Here is a 19922-nt window from a genome sequence, read left to right on the forward strand (position 1 = left end):
CTATGATGTCATTAATTAATCCTATCTTGTTGCACAATGCCAGGTCTAATATAGCCTGCTCTCTGGTTGGTTCCAGAATGTACTGTTCCAAGAAATTATCCTGGAAACATTCTTTGTACTCCTCATCTAGGCTACCTCTGCCCATCTGATTTTTCCAGCCTATATGTAGATTAAAATCCCCCAGGATTATCGCTTTAGCTTTCTGACAAGCTGCCATTATTGCTTCCTTTATACCCCCTCCTACAGTGTGGTTAGTGTTAGGTGGCCTGTGCACCACTCCCACAAGTGACTTGCCTTTATGATTTCTTATCTCCACCCAAACTCTTCTACATCCTGGTTTCCTGAACTTAGGTTATCCCTCCCTGTTGCATGAATACCATCATTAATTAACAGAACCATCCCTCCACCTTTTCCTAGCTTCCTGTCCTTCCTAAATGCCATGTACCCTTCAATATTCAGGTCCCAATCTATGTCATCCTTCAGCCTTATTTATTTCTATTTGCACTCTTCCCAAATTTGATCCCTTGCCCCTACTATTCTGTTTAAAACCCTCTCTACTTCCCTAGTTATGCAGCTCACAAGAACACCAGCCCCAGCACGGTTCAGGTGAGAGCATCCCAATGATACAGCCACCACTTTCCCCAGTACTTGTGCCAGTGCCCCACGACTGGAACCCATTTCTACCACACCAGTCTTTGAACCACACATTAATTTCTCTAATCTTATTTTTCCAATGCCAATTTTCACATGGCTCAGGTAGTAATCCAGAGATTATTACCTTTGAGGTGCTGCTTCTTAATTTGATGCCTAGCTCCTCAAACTGACTATGCAGAACCTCTTTCCTTGTCCTGCCTATGTCGTTGGTACCTACATGGACCATGATTACTGTATTCTCCCCCTCCCACTGTAAATTCCTCTCCAGCCCTGAGCAGATGTCCCAAACCCTGGCACCAGGCAGGCAACACAGCCTCTGGACTCTCACTGTTTGCTGCAGAAAACAGTGTCAATCCCCCGAACTATACTGTCCCCTACTACTGCTACATTCCTTTTTGTACCCTCCATTTGAATGGCTTTGCATACCATGGTGCCATGGTCAGGTTGCTCATCCACCCTGCAGCCCCCAATCTCATCCAAACAAGCTGAAAGAACCTCAAACCTGTTGGATAATCGCAAAGGCTGAGGCTTCTGCACTCCTGCCCTCTGGGTACCCTTACCTGCCTCAACTGCAGCCACAGAATCCTGTCCCTGACCACTGGCCAAATCAGAAGAGGTGTGACCGCCTGCTGGTACAAAGTTTCTAGGTAACTTTCCCTCTCCCTGATGTGTGGCAGTGTCTGCAGCTCGGCCTCCAGTTCAATGGTTCTGCGCCGCAGCTTTTGAGCCGCAAACACTTACTGCAGACATGTTTGCCCTGGATCACACTGGCTTCCAGGAGCTCCCACATGCTGCAGTCATGACACATCAGCTGTCCTGCCATCCTTAATGTGTTTCAATTAACTACTTAATTATTTTATTCAATTATTTATTTTATTTTCCTTTTTATATATTTTGTTAAGCTTCCTACTAGTTCCTTTACTATTTTAAATGTTAGGATTAGAATGGACCTTAACCACTTACCAGATACTCACCAAACAGGTAGCTCCTTCCCCAACCAATCACCTACCTGCTTGCCTGTGACATCACACTTGATTTTCTTTGAACGGGCTCATTGCACTGCACTGAACAGAGGATAGGATGGAGGATAGCCTCTCCCCGCTCTTTTTGAAATTAAACCTCTCCCTGCTCTCTGTACTCTTTTTGAAATGAAGCCTCTCCCGATCTCTACTCCGTGTAGACTCCAGGAAGCTATCAAGTGACTAGTCAGTTTGCTGGAGCAGTGGCAAATGGAATTCAATCTGGAGAAATGTGAGGTAATACATTTGAAGAAGGCTGACAAGGCAAGGGAATACACAGTAAATGTAAGGATACTGAGAAGTGTGGAGGACCAGAGGGACCTTGGAGTGCATGTTCACAGATCCCTGAAGATGGCTGGACAGTTGATAAGGTGGTCAAGAAGGCTTACGGGATACTTGCCTTTATTAGCCGAGGCATAGAATATAAGAGCTGGGAGGTTATGCTGGAACTGTATAAAACACTAGTTAGGCCACAGCTGGACTACTGTCTGCGGTTCTGGTCAGCATATTACAGGAAGCAGGTGATCGGACTGGAGAGGGCACAGAGGAGATTTATGAAGATGTTGCCTGTACTGGAGAATATTAGATATGAAGAGAGATTGGATAAGCTAGGGATGTTTGCTTTGGAACAGAGGGGGGTGAGGGAAGAGTTAATTGAAGTGTATAAGATTATGAGGGTTTTAGATAGATTGGATAGGAAGGCAGTATGGTTGAGGGGTCCATAATCCGTGTGCGTAGATTTAGGGTAAGAGGTAGAACGTTTAGAGGGGATTCAAGGGCATTTTCTTTTTTATCCAGTGGGTTATGGGTATCTGGAACTCACTGCCTGAAAGGGTGGTAGAGGCAGAGACCCTCATAGCATTTAAAAAGTACTTTGATATGTTGTAACCGATAAGGCTATGGACCAAGAGCTGGAAAGTGGGTGGCATCTTGTCAGCTGGCATGGATTCGATGGGCTGAATGCCTCTAAATTAATGTTATCTGTTAATGATTGCCAATCATTCCATTCAGGGATACAATACCTAGGTAATTTAAGACTTGACATCTGGTAAGTGCAGTATGCTTGGGATGAACAGGTGACTTTGGACCAATGGTTCCCAAAGCTTTCCACTACTGGGGTTTCCTCGTCTCATGTCTGCGTCTGTTGTAGGCTAGTTAATTGAAATTGATTCCCAAGCTTAGTCAGCAACTCCATTATCATTGTATCATGCAACTTCCAAGATGGTAAGAGGCAAACGAGATGGACCTTGGTCTTTTCTCGTCTAGCAATTCCTGTTTGCCACTCCTAGCTGTACCCAGCTATCACCGTGCAGTTCTGTATGGACCCTATGCTTGCTTCGGTGCCGCAAACCCCTATCCTGTGATAGCCCCATGATAAATCAGTCTGTGTCTCCAACTATCTGATAGCACAGCCCAAAGTTTGTTCACTCCCTAGGTTTTGTCTTGGTGTGAATACAGATAAAGAGCTGCTGAAGGAAATATCCAGTGATGCTATGGTTGATGTGCTGCTCTTTCCTGAGGGTGACTTTGAAATGATATCTTCCCTGAGGTACAAAAGTCACCCTCAGGAAATGGAGTTGCTGACTAAGCTTGGGAATCAATTTAAATCAACTATTTTCTATTTCTTTTTAGATTTCCAGTAATGCTGTAAACATTCAGCAGGTTTGGCAACATCTGTGGAGAGAGAAACAGAGTTAATGTTTCAGGTCTGTGACCTTCCCTGCTGACTGTTTCCAACATTTTCTGTTTTTATCTCTACCAAGGATTCCTCTTATCAGCAAATGGAGAAAATATTTATAGATTTAGATTCCATTTTTTCTCAGTGTTATCAGTTTCTTGACACAACTTTTAAAGTTTAACATAAAGTTATCCATATATTAGTATTTCTGCACTTAAAGATTCACTTTAAAGGATTTATTGCTAATTTTCATATATTGTAATATCTATTTTAATTTATCACAGGTGTGTTCTATCAGCTTTAGAATAAAATAGATCACTTCTATTTCCTGTGTATTTTTCCACTCCTTGTTGATTTTTTTTCAATCTGAAGATAGAGTCACAATTTGGCAGTGTACAGTGCACACACAATTTCTAGGATATCCTATCGTCAACAGCCTTGGTGACTTCTGTTGATTCTGATTAAGTTAATATAGTAACATGATAGCGAGTTCAGATTGCTTAATTTCACAAAAATAAATTATGCATCATTCTGGTAATATCCATTTGCACATTAGCAATACTGCCTATTCATCAGAACTCAGTGACACAATTGAATGTAAAAGAGCTATGACTAGAAATTTTGCATTCGGCAAGATGGGAAAGAATCATTAGTTTACTCCTATAATTGCATTAAAATGGAAAAATAATTCATGGCATTTGAAAACAAGAACTGTTTTACTCTGTTGCAGTGACTGCAAAGCTGGTCTGATTCCATGCTCTGCTCTGTATTGCTTTGCTGCACTATTTCTGATGCCAGCTTGGATTTCAGTTGGCAACAGTGTTAGTTGTGGCTCAGGGGGTTGTGGGTATTAGTTCCCACTTCATTCGTTTGAGCACATAATTCAGTCTGATATTCTCACGTTGGAGGTGCCATCTTTTGGATGAGACGCTAAATTGATGCCCCGTCTGCATTATTTTAAAAAGCAGCAGCAAAGTTCCTCTTGGTGCACTGGCCAATGTTAATCCCTCAATCAATATAAGTAAACCAGATTATCAGGTCATTATCACATTGCTCTTTGTGAGATTTTGCTGTGCACGAATTGGCTGCTGTGTTTCCTAAACTGGGCAGCACAGTGGTGCAGTGGTTAGCACAGCAGCCTCACAGCTCCCGTGACCCAGGTTCAATTCTGGGTACTGTCTGTGCGAAGTTTGCAAGTTCTCCCTGTGACTGCGTGGGTTTTCGCTGGGTGCTCTCGTTTCCTCCCACAGCCAAAGACTTGCAGGTTGATAGGTAAATTGGCCATTATAAATTGCCCCTAGTATAGGTAGGTGGTAGGGATATTGTGGAGATGTGGTAGGAATATGGGATTAACGTAGGATTAGTATAAATAGTGGTTGATGGTCAGCATGGACTCGGTGGGCTCAAGGGCCTGTTTCAGTGCTGTATCTGTAAATAAATAAATAAATTACATTTCAAAAATACTTCATTGGCTGTAAAGTGCTTTGGGATGTCCCTGAGAGCATGAAGGGAACCATAGAAATGTAAGTCTTCTGTTTTTCTTTTGCAGTACGACTCCAAAACCTTGCCAAGATGATAGGGGGTGGTACCAGTCATCCACAGTGACTGCAGAGTAGAAGACCTGTAGGCATTCCAGAAATGAGTGGGAGAACCCCTGTGGCAGTACATCCCTATTTTGTTGTCTGAGGCACAGACTCACATGTAAAGCCGACATTCGTGACTGAGCTCGGAGTCTTTTATTTCTTCCCGAAGGACTCTGATTACCTTGTGGAACCTGTTTTCTTCTCTTTTTCTGAGGTCTCAGAAACAAAGGAAAATGCTTCTCAGCGGCACAGTGGCGCAGTGGTTAGCACTGCAGCCTCACAGCTCCAGGGACCCGGGTTCAATTCCGGGTACTGCCTGTGTGGAGTTTGCAAGTTCTCCCTGTGACTGCGTGGGTTTTCGCTGGGTGCTCTCGTTTCCTCCCACAGCCAAAGACTTGCAGGTTGATAGGTAAATTGGCCATTAGCAATTGCCCCTAGTATAGGTAGGTGGTAGGGGAAAAATATAGGGACAGGTAGGGATGAGGTAGGAATATGAAATTAGTGTAGGATTAGTATAAATGGGTGGTTGATGGTCGGCACAGACTCGGTGGGCCAAAGGGCCTGTTTCAGTGCTGTATCTCTAAACTAAACTAAAAGGTGTTTTTACAGAGCTCAGAGGGAAAGACAGACAATGTCCTTTGCCCTCTTTATCTTACCACAGTGTTAGAAACAGGTGAGAAAGGTGTCTATAGGGGTCGCTCTCAGCCTTCACTTAGTCTTACCTTAAGAGGGTTTAATTTTAAACACGCTGTTTTTAGATACCTCCGGTGAACCCTTGTTCACCATTTTCCAATTATGAGACAAAGAAACCAGCACAAACAGGCTTTCTTAGGTTTAAAGAAGAAAAGTTGAAATTTATTAAACTTAAACCTAAACTCTAATTTGGTTAATGCCTATGGATATATGACGTGCCCACGCTTGCATGCATACGCGATACACACATGCAAATAGAGACAGAAAAGAGCAGAAGAAAAATAAAGTGGAAAGGTTTGAGGCAATATCTGAAGAGATTTTGTTATGGTTCTTCGAGTTCACTGTAGTGTTCTTGCTTGTAGGTAGATCTTGCTTTTCTATGGGGTCCAGTATTCTTCTTAAACCTTGTTTGCTGTAGGAGACCTTTCTCTCTTGGGGTTCATGTGTCTTCAGTGGATTCAGAGGCTTATGAGAAAGAGATGGGAGCAGACAGGAGAGATCTTCTCAGTCCAGGAGCAAACAGACTTTCTTTTTTTCAAACGGTTTATACAATTCAGCAAACCCTAGGTTGCCAAGCAGGTTAGTCATGGGACGAACTGGTCTGACCATGTCTTGGATTGTATCACCTTAGTCTCTGGACTGCTCCTCTTACACACAATACCTGGTATTCAAGGTCCATTGTGGGTTGAATGTGTCAGGGAATGGTCCATTTCCCTTCCAATCATCGTCTGTTAATCGTCTGTCTTTTCCAGCCACAGCTGATCTATTTAACAAGTCCTTTCTTCACTCCAGTAACAGTTTAAAATCAATGTTCGTGATAAAATTAATGTGCCTCATTCTTGGCAGGTGGGAGCCCAGCATGACAGCTCCACACCAGCAGAATGAAATGCGATTTGAGAAAAGGTGCATTTCATTAAAAGGGTCAAGAGAAAATATGATATGTAAAACAGGCATTTCTCTCATTCATTCCTATTCATTCATAAATCCTAAAACTTATTAAAATTTTCCCTTTTGGCATCCCTGTAAACATGTGGCTCTTTGGGAAAGTTTTTCTTCAGTTTGCCCATTTCTATGGCTGCCTAACGTCTTTGAGATGGTTAGGTTTAATTAGCTCTGAGGTGAATTTTTTTTTCAGGACAGTCAGTAGGGGGCGGATCTATCCAGAACTTTCTTTCAGTGCATTGCTGAGTCTTGCAAAAGCTTCTGACTTCAGGGGATAGGTGGTTCACTTTTTTTCTGACTGTGGGGGAGGATTCTTTGCTAATCTCCCCTTTGTCCCAGAGGACACTCCAGCCTGCAGGTATTTTTGCAAACTCGACCACACTCCCATGTGGCACTTCGACTAGGTGAGGCATCACCTTCACAGTTTCTCTGCCCCCCAAGAGGTTTTTCTTTGTCTCTGTAGGTTCTTGTAAATACTGTTAACAACTCTAGTGGGGTGTTTCTAGTGTCTGCATTTACGTAGGAGGAAGTGGGGTCTAACTTTTCACATTTTTCAGAGTTAGCTGACCGGACAGTAGGGGTTTTCATCGATGATTCCTCCAAGACTTCCTTTAACCTGCCCTATGGGTCACGTTTTCCCCTTCCCTGTCTAATCTTTTTCCAGCTATGTGCCTGCCTGTCCCTTTTTGTTCTCAGTGGGCATCCCTTACAGTTCACCAGCCCTCTGCTGAAGGGTCCTCCTAACAGGACTCATGGGTGCAGGTTTCACTGTAGGTTGGTGTTTCCCCTCAACCTGGCACTTGTGGCAACTCCTGCAGTACTCCACCACATCTTTGTGGAGTTTTGACCAGTCAAACTGCTATCTGATGTGGGCTTTGGTCTTTCTTATACCAGCATGTACAGCCAATGTAGTCTCATGGGCCCTTCTTAATATTTCTCTTCGGTACCTCTGCGGCACCAATAACTGGTAAACTATTGTCCATTTCTTGCTCTCAGCTCTGTGAGGAGAACTCCATTTCCTCATCAGTATCCCATTCTTTAAATAGTAGCAGTCAGGGACTCCCTCTGCTTCACTTTCAGACTGGGCAGCCTGTGCTAACTTTCGCAATACTGGATTGGCTCACTGAGCCTCAGCTCGGGAAAATCAATTTTATTCATTCCCTGTGTGTCCTAACTTTCCAAAGGAAGTCTCTGACCTGGTCATCTGCCTGCAGTGCTAATTCAGCCTCCTCTGGGGGAGCTGGTTTGAAACATAGAAACATAGAAAATAGGAGTAGGAGTAGGCCATTCGGCCCTACGAGTACGCTCCGCCATTCATTGTGATCATGGCTGATCATCCAACTCAGTAACCTGTTCATGTTTTCGCCCCAAATCCTTTGATCTCTTTAGACCCAAGAGCGAGATCTAACTCCGTCTTGAAAACATACAATATTTTGGCCTCAACTGCTTTCTGTGGTAGCGAATTCCACAGGCTCACCACTCTCTGGATGAAGAAATTTCTCCTCATCTGAGTCCTGAAAGGTTTCCCCATATCCTCAAACTATGACCCCTGGTTCTGGACTGCCCCACCATTGGGAACATCCTTCCTGCATCTACCCTGTCAAGACCTGTTAGAACTTTATAGGTTTCTATGAGATCCCACCTCACTCTTCTGAACTCCAGTGAATATAATCCTAACCCACTCACTCTCTCCTCATATGTCAGACCCGCCATCCCAGGAATCAGTCTGGTAAACCTTCGCTGCACTCCCTCTATAGCAAGAACATCCTTCCTCAGATAAGGAGACCACAACTGCAACAATATTCCAGGTGTGGCCTCACCAAGGCCCTGTATAATTGCAGCAAGACATCCCTGCTCCTGTACTCGAATCCTCTCACTATGAAGGCCAACATACCATTTGCCTTTTTAACCGCCTGTTGCACCTTCAGCGACTGGTGTACGAGAATACCCAGGTCTCGCTGCATGTTCCCCTCTCTCAGATCATAGCCATTCAGATAATAATCTGCCTTTCTGTTTTTGCTACCAAAGTGGATAACCTCACATTTATCCACATTATACTGCATCTGCCATGCATTAGCCCACTCACTCAACTTGTCCAAATCACCCTGAAGCCTCTCTGCATCCTCCTCACAACTCAGCCTCCCACCCAGTTTTGTGCCATCTGCAAATTTGGAGATATTACATTTAGTTCCCTCATCTAAATCATTAATGTATATTGTGAATAGCTGGGGTCCTAGCACCGATCCCTGTGGTACCCCACTAGTCACTGCCTGCCATTCGGAAAAAAAACCATTTATCCCTACTCTTTGTTTCCTGTCTGCCAACCAATATTCTATCCATCGCAATATACTAGCCCAAACCCATGCGCTTTAATTTTACATGCTAATCTCTTATTTGGGACTTTGTCTAAAGCCTTCTGAAAGTCCGAATAAACCACATTCACTGGCTCCCCCTCATCAACTCTACTAGTTACATCCTCAAAGAATTCCAGTAGATTTGTCAAGCATGATTTCCCTTTCGTAAATCCATGCTGACTCTGCCTGATTCTACCACTGTTCTCTAAGTGCTCTGCTATATAAGCTTTGATAATGGACTGTCGAATTTTCCCCACTACCGACGTCAGGCTGACTGGTCTATAATTGCCTGTTTTCTCTCTACCTTCCTTTTTAAATAGTGGGGTTACATTAACTACCCTCCAATCAGCAGGAACTCTTCGAGAGTCCATAGAATCTTGGAACATGACCACCAATGCATGCACTATTTCTCGGGCCACTTCCTTAAGTACTCTGGGATGCATACCATCAGGCCCTGGGGATTTATCGGCCTTCAATCCCATCAATTTCCCCAACACCATTTCTCTACTAATACTGATTTCCTTCAGTTCCTCTCTCTCACTAAGCCCTGTGTTCCCCAGCATTTCTGGTATGATATTTGTGTCCTCCTTTGTGAAGATAGAACCAAAGTATGCTTTTAGTTGGTCAGCCATTTCTTTGTTCCCCAGAATAAATTCCCCTGTTTCTGACTGTAAGGGACATACATTTGTCATCACCAATCTTTTTCTCTTCACATACATATAGAAACCTTTATCGTCAGTTTTTACGTTCCCTGCAAACTTGCTCTCATACTCCATTTTCCCCTTTTTATCGATCCCTTGGTCCTCCTTTGCTGAATTCTAAATTGCTCCCAATCCTCAGGTCTGTTGTTTTTCCTGGCAAATTTATATGCCTCTTCCTTGGATCTAATGCTATCTCTAATTTCTCTTCTAAGCCATGGTTTGGCGACATTTCCCATTTTACTTTTGTGCCAGACAGGGATAAACATTTGTTGCAGTTCGTCCATGCGCTCTTTAAATGTTTGCCATTGCCTGTCCACCGTCATCCCTTTAAGTAACGTTTCCCACTCCGTCATAGCCAACTCGCGCTTCATACCTTCGTAGTTTCCTTTACTAAGATTCAGGACCCTCGTCTCAGAATCAACTACATCACTCTCCACCTTGATGAAGAATTCTATCATATTATGGTCGCTCATCCCCAAGGGGCCTTGCACCACTAGATTGTCAATTATTCCTCTCTCATTACAATGGCCTGATCCACTACACATTCAGGGAAACTGCAGTTGTCCGTCTGCCACCACTGCCCTGTCTCTCTGATTTCCTGCGGTCTTTCTTTCACTACTGGGGGGCTACCACCTTCACCCCCACCAGATCATTACCGAGGAGCAGGTCAACCCTGTCCACAGGCAAACTAGGGATAATCCTTACGGTCACTGGTCCCGAAACAAGGTCGCACTCCAGGTGCATCTGGTGTACAGGTACAGGTATACACTGCTCTTCAGTACCTCTTTCTTTTTTTTTCTTTTTTCTTTCTTTTGGGCCTCCTTATCTCGAGAGACAAGGGATACGCGCCTGGAGGTGGTCAGTGGTTTGTGAAGCAGCGCCTGGAGTGGCTATAAAGGCCAATTCTGGAGTGACGGGCTCTTCCACAGGTGCTGCAGAGAAATTTGTTTGTTGGGGCTGTTGCACAGTTGGCTTCAGTACCATTCACCACCATTTTGGTGTTCACTGCACTCTCTGGGGGAAAGGTCAGGCCTTTTCCTAGTAAAAGGGCTCTAGTGGCCCCTGTGTCCTTGAGAATCACAAAGGGCTTGCTTGCCCCACTCAATGGGTATGGGGTCACTTTCCCTTCAGACACAAAACCCTATAACCTTCAGCAATCCTATTACATTTTCCTGCACTTGCAGCCGTAATCTTCCTGGGTCTCACTCTTACTGCAGTTAAAGCCACAGCTTGTTCTGCTGTGCTTTCCATCAGGATTTCTTCTTCACTGAGTGGGTGTGCCCTGATTAACCCCACTGGTTTTCCCTTTAGTTTTCAGCAGTCAGCTTTTAAATACCCTGCTTTATTACAATGGAAGCACGCAGGTCTCACTCTTGCTCACGCACCTTCCTTTTTGGCTAGAGGACAGCCCGTTGTTTCTCCTGCTCTCCCAGGAATGCTTGGGCTCCGATCACCTTCCCACCCCTTGTCCTTTTTGGATTTGTGGAGGTGACTAGGAAAGTTTCTCCCTGGGAGACCGAATTATTAATAAAAGCAAACTCATCAGTCAGAACGGCCGCTTGCCAGGGTCTCTGAACCTGCAGCTCCTCTACATCGGTCTTTACCTCTCTGAGAGTCTCATAGCTGAGTTGTATTTTTAAAGCCCTCAGCCACTGGTGAAAAGCCAGCTGCTTACTTCTGTCAAACTCCAGATAAGTTTGATCAGGTTGCTTCTTGAGGGTTCTCAACTTCTGGTGATAGGCTTCGGGTACTAATTCATATGCCCCGAGGATAGCATTTATGGTTAGTTCATAATTTGATGAACTCTCATCTGGCAACAGGGAATAAATCTCATGGGCTTTTCTGGTTAGCTAGCTTTGTAATAAAAGAGGCCAGAACAAAGAACAAAGAAAATTACAGCACAGGAACAGACCCTTCGGCCCTCCAAGACAACGCCGATCCAGATCCTCTATCTAAACCTGTCGCCTATTTTCTAAGGGTCTGTATCTCTTTACTTCCTGCCCATTCATGTATCTGTCCAGATACATCCTCAAAGACACTATCATGCCCGCGTCTACCACCTCCGCTGGCAACGCGTTCCAGGCACCCACCACCCTCTGCGTAAAGAACTTTCCACGCATATCCCCCCTAAACTTTTCCCCTTTCACTTTGAACTCGTGTCCCCCAGTAATTGAATCCCCCACTCTGGGAAAAAGCTTCTTGCTATCCAACCTGTCTATACCTCTCATGATTTTGTACACCTCAATCAGGTCCACCCTCAACCTCCGTCTTTCTAATGAAAATAATCCTAATCTGCTCAACCTCTCTTCATAGCTAGCGCCCTCCATACCAGGCAACATCCTGGTGAACCTCCTCTGCACCCTCTCCAAAGCATCTACATCCTTTTGGTAATGTGGCGACCAGAACTGCACGCAGTATTCCACATGTGGCCGAACCAAAGTCTTATACAACTGTAACATGACCTGCCAACTCTTGTGCTCAATACCCCGTCCGATGAAGGAAAGCATGCCGTATGCCTTCCTGACCACTCTATTGTCCTGCGTTGCCACCTTCAGGGAACAATGGACCTGAACACCCAAATCTCTCTGCACATCAATTTTCCCCAGGACTTTTCCATTTACTGTATAGTTCACTCTTGAATTGGATCCTCCAAAATGCATCACCTCGCATTTGCCCTGATTGAACTCCATCTGCCATTTCTCTGCCCAACTCTCCAATCAATCTATATTCTGCTGTATTCTCTGACAGTCCCCTTCACTATCTGCTACTCCACCAATCTTAGTGTCATCTGCAAACTTGCTAATCAGACCACCTATACTTTCCTCCAAATCATTTATGTATATGACAAACAACAGTGGTCCCAGCACGGATCCCTGTGGAACACCACTGGTCACACGTCTCCATTTTGAGAAACTCCCTTCCACTGCTACTCTCTGTCTCCTGTTGCCCAGCCAGTTCTTTATCCATCTAGCTAGTACACCTTGGACCCCATGCGCCTTCACTTTCTCCATCAGCCTACCATGGGGAACCTTATCAAACGCCTTACTGAAGTCCATGTATATGACATCTACAGCCCTTCCCTCATCAATCAACTTTGTCACTTCCTCAAAGAATTCGATTAAGTTGGTAAGACATGACCTTCCCTGCACAAAACCATGTTGCCTATCACTGATAAGCCCATTTTCTTCCAAATGGGAATAGATCCTCTCCCTCAGTATCTTCTCCAGCAGCTTCCCTACCACTGACGTCAGGCTCACCGGTCGATAATTACCTGGATTATCCCTGCTACCCTTCTTAAACAAGGGGACAACATTAGCAATTCTCCAGTCCTCCGGGACCTCACCCGTGTTTAAGGATGCTGCAAAGATATCTGTTAAGGCCCCAGCTATTTCCTCTCTCGCTTCCCTGAGTAATCTGGGATAGATCCCATCTGGACCTGGGGACTTGTCCACCTTAATGCCTTTTAGAATACCCAACACTTCCTCCCTCCTTATGCCGACTTGACCGAGAGTAATCAAATATCTGTCCCTAACCTCAACATCCGTCATGTCCCTCTCCTCGGTGAATACCGATGCAAAGCACTCGTTTAGAATCTCACCCATTTTCTCTGACTCCACGCATAACTTTCCTCCTTTGTCCTTGAGTGGGCCAATCCTTTCTCTAGTTACCCTCTTGCTCCTTATATATGAATAAAAGGCTTTGGGATTTTCCTTAACCCCGTTTGCTCAAGATATTTCATGACCCCTTTTAGCGCTCTTAATTCCTCGTTTCAGATTGCGCCTGCAATCCCGATATTCTTTCAAAGCTTCGTCTTTCATCAGCCGACTACACCTTATGTATGCTTCCTTTTTCCTCTTAGCTTGTCTCACAATTTCACCTGTCATCCATGGTTCCCTAATCTTGCCATTTCTATCCCTCATTTTCACAGGAACATGTCTCTCCTGCACTCTAATCAACCTCTCTTTAAAAGCCTCCCACATATCACATGTGGATTTACCTTCAAACAGCTGCTCCCAATCTACATTCCCCAGCTCCTGCCGAATTTTGGTATAGTTGGCCTTCCCCCAATTTAGCACTCTTCCTTTCGGACCACTCTCGTCTTTATCCATGAGTATTCAAAACTTACGGAATTGTGATCACTATTCCCAAAGTAGTCCCCTACTGAAACTTCAACCACCTGGCCGGGCTCATTCCCCAACACCAGGTCCAGTATGGCCCCTTCCCGAGTTGGACTATTTACATACTGCTCTAGAAAACCCTCCTGGATGCTCCTTACAAATTCTGCTGCATCTCGACCTCTAACTCTAAGTGAATCCCAGTCAATGTTGGTAAAATTAAAATCTCCGATCACCACCACCCTGTTGCTCCTACATCTTTCCATAATCTGTTTACATATTTGTACCTCTATCTCACGCTCGCTGTTGGGAGGCCTGTAGTACAGCCCCAACATTGTTACCGCACCCTTCCTATTTCTCAGTTCTGCCCATATTGCCTCACAGCTCGAGTCCTCCATAGTGCCTTCCTTCAGCACAGCTGTGATATCCTCTTTGACCAGTAATGCAACTCCTCCACCCCTTTTACCTCCCTCTCTATCCCGCCGGAAGCATCGGTATCCTGGGATATTCAGATGCCAATCATGCCCTTCCCTCAACCAAGTCTCAGTAATAGCAATAACATCATACTCCCAGGTACTAATCCAAGCCCTAAGTTCATCTGCCTTACCTACTACACTTCTTGCATTAAAACAAAGGCGCCTCAGACCACCAGTCCCTTTGCTTTCATCATCTGCTCCCTGCCTACTCTTTCCCTTAGTCACGCTGACTTCATTATCTAGTTCCTTACAGGCTTTAGTTACTACCTCCTTACTGTCCACTGACCTCATTTGGTTCCCACCCCCCCTGCCACATTAGTTTAAACCCTCCACAACAGCATTAGCAAAAGCACCCCCAAGGACATTGGTTCCAGTCCGGCCCATGTGTAGACCGTCCAATTTGTAATAGTCCCACCTCCCCCAGAACCGGTCCCAATGTCCCAAAAATCTGAACCCCTCCCTCCTGCACCATCTCTCAAGCCACGCATTCATCCTGACAATTCTTTCATTTCTACTCTGACTATCACGTGGCACTGGTAGCAATCCTGAGATTACTACCTCTGAGCTCCTACTTTTTAACTTGGCCCCCAACTCCCTAAATTCTGCTTGTTGGACCTCATCCCGTTTTTTACCTATATCATTGGTGTCTGTGTGCACAACGACAACTGGCTGTTCACTCACCCCCTTCAGAATGTTCTGCAGCTGATCTGAGACATCCCTGACCCGTGCACCTGGGAGGCAACAAACCATTCAGGAGTCTCGTTTTCGACCACAGAACCGCCTATCTACTCCCCTTACAATCGAATCCCCTATGACTGTAGCCCTTCCACTCTTTTTCCCGCCCTTCTGAGCAGCAGAGCCAGCCACGGTGCCATGAACCTGGCTACTGCTGCCTTCCCCTGGTGAGCCATCTCCCTCAACAGTATCCAAAACGGTATACCTGTCCAGGACTCAGCTGGCCATTTAGCTGCCTTGTCAGTTTCTCAAACGACACAAAAAATGTTTCTACATCTTCCTCATTGTATTTTGGAATTCGTTGAGCTAGTTTTAACAATTCTGTACCCAGCCCTGAATTACGCTTCTCCATACTGGCCATACTTTCACTGGGGTTACTCTGTCGCCCCCTCGTTAACTCAAGCCACTTCAACTCTCTCTCGCTTTGCATCCTTTATGTAAGGTTCTCTCTCTCTGTCTCTCTTTGTTTCCTCCCTTGCTTTCTCTCTCTCCTCTCTTTTTCTTCACATTCCTTCTGTAAGGCTCTTTCTTTCTCCCTCCCCTCCCTCTCTCTCTCTTCCTGTCACTCCCTTTCTCTCTGTTCCAATTGCATCTTTGCTAGCAGTATCCTGTCTGGGTCTACTTGTCACAGTGCTTCTGCTTCTTCAGATTCAAGGGAAAAATGGTTGGTCACTCGCCTGAGGAGTTCAGACTTCCTAGTCTTGCCATGTTCAGTGATCCCACACTGCTGTGCCATTTTCCTCAACTCCTCCATCGATAGTGCTTTTAACTGATCCCAAGTTACTTCACGCTGGCTTGGAGAGCTACTAGCTTCAGTTGCAGACATATTAGTATTGAATCACAAGAAAATCTGTATTGAAATATTGCTCTTTTTTGATTGTGAATAATTTGGCTTCCCACTTCCAATTTCTCTCGTTTGTGAGTACATCCCAGATAAGCCCCCAAATTTCTATTATGACCAGGTGAGAAAGGTCTCAGCCTTCACCTGGCCTTCCCGTAACAGGGTTTAATTTTAAACACACTGTGTTTTTCATTCCCCCTTGGTGAATCCTTGCTCACCGCTTTCCAATTAAAAGGCAAAGAAACCGGCACAAACAGACTTTCTTAGGTTTAAAGAAAAAAGTTGAAATTTATTAAACTTAAACTTAAACTCTAATTCGGTTAATGCCTACGGATACATGACGTGCCCACGCTCGCATACATACGAGCAGAAGAAAAATAAAGTGGAAAAGTTTGAGGCAATATCTGAAGAGTTTTTGTTATGGTTCTTCAAGCTCATTGTAGTGTCCTTGATTGTAGGTAGAGCTTGCATTTCATTGGGGCCCAGTATTCATCTTAAACTTTGTTCGTTGTCGGAGACCTTTCTCTCTTGGGGTTCATGTGTCTTCAGTGGATTCAGAGGCTTGTGAGAAAGAGATGGGAGCAGACAGGAGAGATCTTCTCAGTCCAGGAGCAAACAGACTTTCTTTTTTTCAAACTGTTTGTACAATTCAGAAAACCCCAGGTTGTCAAGCATGTGACTAACTGGTCTGACCACATCTTGGCTTGTATCACCTTAGCAGTCACTGGAATGCTCCTCTTACACACAATACCTGGTGATCAAGGTCCATTGTGGGTTGAATGTGTCAGGGAATGGTCCATTTTCCTTCCAACCACTGTCTGTTAATATGCAAATGTCTTTTCCAGCCATGGCTGATCTATTTAACTAGTCCTTTCTTCACTCCAGTAACAGTGTAAAATCAATGTTTGTGACAAAATTAATGTGCCTCATTCTTGGCAGTTGGGAGCCTAGCATGACAACAGGCTTCTACCAAGTTCTATCTGCCAAGTCCCGTGGCAATGGAGAATTGGCCACAAGGACAGGACTGTGAACCTGGGAGTGCCTAGTCAAGAATCTGCACAAAGGTGACAGATGAATGATGGTGTTGGACACCGATGTTGGAGAGGGCCTGTCCTTGGGCAGCAACATCTGTGACTTTGCAGTCCTCTCCAGGATACCCTCTGCTCACCCCAATGGGAAGGGGGCTAGTAAAGTTGCTCTAAAAATAGGCTTTAGGCTGCCCCACTTTTCCCTGGCTGAGGAACTGCACCAGTGGGATTATCAATAATGCGGTCAATGAAAGAAAATTCTAAATTTTGCAATTTGGAATGTTAGAAACGCGTGGAAAATCTGAAGAGCGACCATCCAGAAAGAACTGCAAATTTATCATGTGATCTATCAGACTCTAAATTGACATCGCTGTCCTCAGTGAGCCCCACCTTCCTGGGGAGGGGCAGCTGAAGGAACAAGCAGGGGATACACCTTCTACTGGAAAGGAAAAGCTGGCAGTAACCCTCGTGTCCATGGAACAAAGAACAAAGAACAAAGAAAATTACAGCACAGGAACAGGCCCTTCGGCCCTCCAAGCCTGCACCGATCCAGATCCTCGATCTAAACATATCGCCTATTTTCTGAGGGTCTGTATCTCTTTGTTTCCTGCCCATTCATGTAACTGTCTAGATACATCTTAAAAGACGCTATCGTGCCCGCGTCTACCACCTCCGCTGGCAAAGCGTTCCAGGCACCCACCACCCTCTGCGTAAAGAACTTTCCACGCATATCCCCCCTAAACTTTTCCCCTCTCACTTTGAACTCGTGACCCCGAGTATTTGAATCCCCCACTCTGGGAAAAAGCTTCTTGCTATCCACCCTGTCTCTCCCTCTCATGATTTTGTACACCTCAATCAGGTCCCCGCTCAACCTCTGTCTTTCTCATGAAAATAATGCTAATCTGCTCAACCTCTCTTCAGAGCTAGCGCCCTCCATACCAGGCAACATCCTGGTGAACCTCCTCTGCACCCTCTCCAAAGCATCTACATCCTTTTGGTAATGTGACAACCAGAACTGCACGCAGTATTCCAAGTGTGGCCGAACCAAAGTCTTATACAACTGTAACATGACCTGCCAACCCTTGTACTCAATACCCCGTCCGATGAAGGAAAGCATGCCGTATGCCTTCTTGACCACTCTATTGACCTGCGTTGCCACCTTCAGGGAACAATGGACCTGAACACCCAAATCTCTCTGTACATCAATTTCCCCCAGGACTTTTCCATTTACTGTATAGTTCACTCTTGAATTGGATCTTCCAAAATGCATAACCTCGCATTTGCCCTGATTGAACTCCATCTGCCATTTCTCTGCCCAACTCTCCAATCTATCTATATTCTGCTGTATTCTCTGACAGTCCCCTTCACTATCTGATACTCCACCAATCTTAGTGTCGTCTGCAAACTTGCTAATCAGACCACCTATACTTTCCTCCGAATCATTTATGTATATCACAAACAACAGTGGTCCCAGCACGGATCCCTGTGGAACACCACTGGTCACACGTCTCCATTTTGAGAAACTCCCTTCCACTGCTACGCTCTGCCCCTGTTGCCCAGCCAGTTCTTTATCCATCTAGCTAGTACACCCTGGACCCCATGCGACTTCACTTTCTCCATCAGCCTACCATGGGGAACCTTATCAAACGCCTTACTGAAGTCCATGTATATGACATCTACCTCATCAATCAACTTTGTCACTTCCTCAAAGAATTCTATTAAGTTGGTAAGACATGACCTTCCCTGCACAAAACCATGTTGCCTATCACTGATAAGCCCATTTTCTTCCAAATGGGAATAGATCCTGTCCCTCAGTATCTTCTCCAGCAGCTTCCCTACCACTGACGTCAGGCTCACCGGTCTATAATTACCTGGATTATCCCTGCTACCCTTCTTAAAAAAGGGGACAACATTAGCAATTCTCCAGTCCTCCGGGACCTCACCCGTGTTTAAGGATGCTGCAAAGATATCTGTTAAGGCCCCAGCTATTTCCTCTCTCGCTTCCCTGAGTAATCTGGGATAGATCCCATCCGGACCTGGGGACTTGTCCACCTTAATGCCTTTTAGAATACCCAACACTTCCTCCCTCCTTATGCCGACTTGACCGAGAGTAATCAAACATCTGTCCCTAACCACAACATCCGTCATGTCCCTCTCCTCGGTGAATACCGATGCAAAGTACTCATTTAGAATCTCACCCATTTTCTCTGACTCCACGCATAACTTTCCTCCTTTGTCCTTGAGTGGGCCAATCCTTTCTCTAGTTACGCTCTTGCTCCTTATATATGAATAAAAGGCTTTGGGATTTTCCTTAACCCCGTTTGCTAAAGATATTTCATGACCCCTTTTAGCCCTCTTAATTCCTCATTTCAGATTGGTCCTACATTCCCGATATTGTTTCAAAGCTTCCTCTTTCTTCAGCCTCCTCGACCTTATGTATGCTTCCTTTTTCCTCTTAGCTTGTCTTCGGTTTTGCCAACCGGAATGGATTTTGGATGCACTGCCAGAACTCCCCAACTTCATAAACAAAAGACTCACGGCACTTCACCGACAGCTCAGCCACAACCAATATGCCACTGTCATCAGCCCTTATGCCCAGACCTTTAACTCCGATGAAAATGTTAAGGAAAAGTTCTACTCTGACCTTGATGAAGTCCTTATATCATCCCAAAAGAAGTTAACATCATCCTTCCGGAGGACTTTAATGCCTGGGTTCCTGTGACACCAAAGTCTGGAGTGGAACAATTGGAATAAATGGGGTGGGAAAAGCCAATGTGTCCTCCTGCTGACAAAGTGTGCTCAGCATGGCTTCATTATAACAAATACCCTCTTCTGCCAAAAGGACAAATATAAAACCACATCGAGGCATCCTTGATCAAAGTATTGCCACCTCATGGATTATGTCATTGTTCAGGTGAAAGATCTAAGTGATGTCTGTATCACTCGATCCACGCGGGGGAACTGATGCCTACTGGACAGTTCACTGACTTGTTCAATCGGTGATGGACATTCATCTAGCACCAAGACATCGCAAGGCCTAAAAGCCCAAGAGGAGGAAGATCAATGTCTTAGCCCTAAAATAGCCCGACTGATGAGAGGAATT

The sequence above is a fragment of the Heterodontus francisci genome, chromosome 13 (genome assembly GCF_036365525.1).
Source record: "Heterodontus francisci isolate sHetFra1 chromosome 13, sHetFra1.hap1, whole genome shotgun sequence".
Classification (NCBI taxonomy): domain Eukaryota; kingdom Metazoa; phylum Chordata; class Chondrichthyes; order Heterodontiformes; family Heterodontidae; genus Heterodontus; species Heterodontus francisci.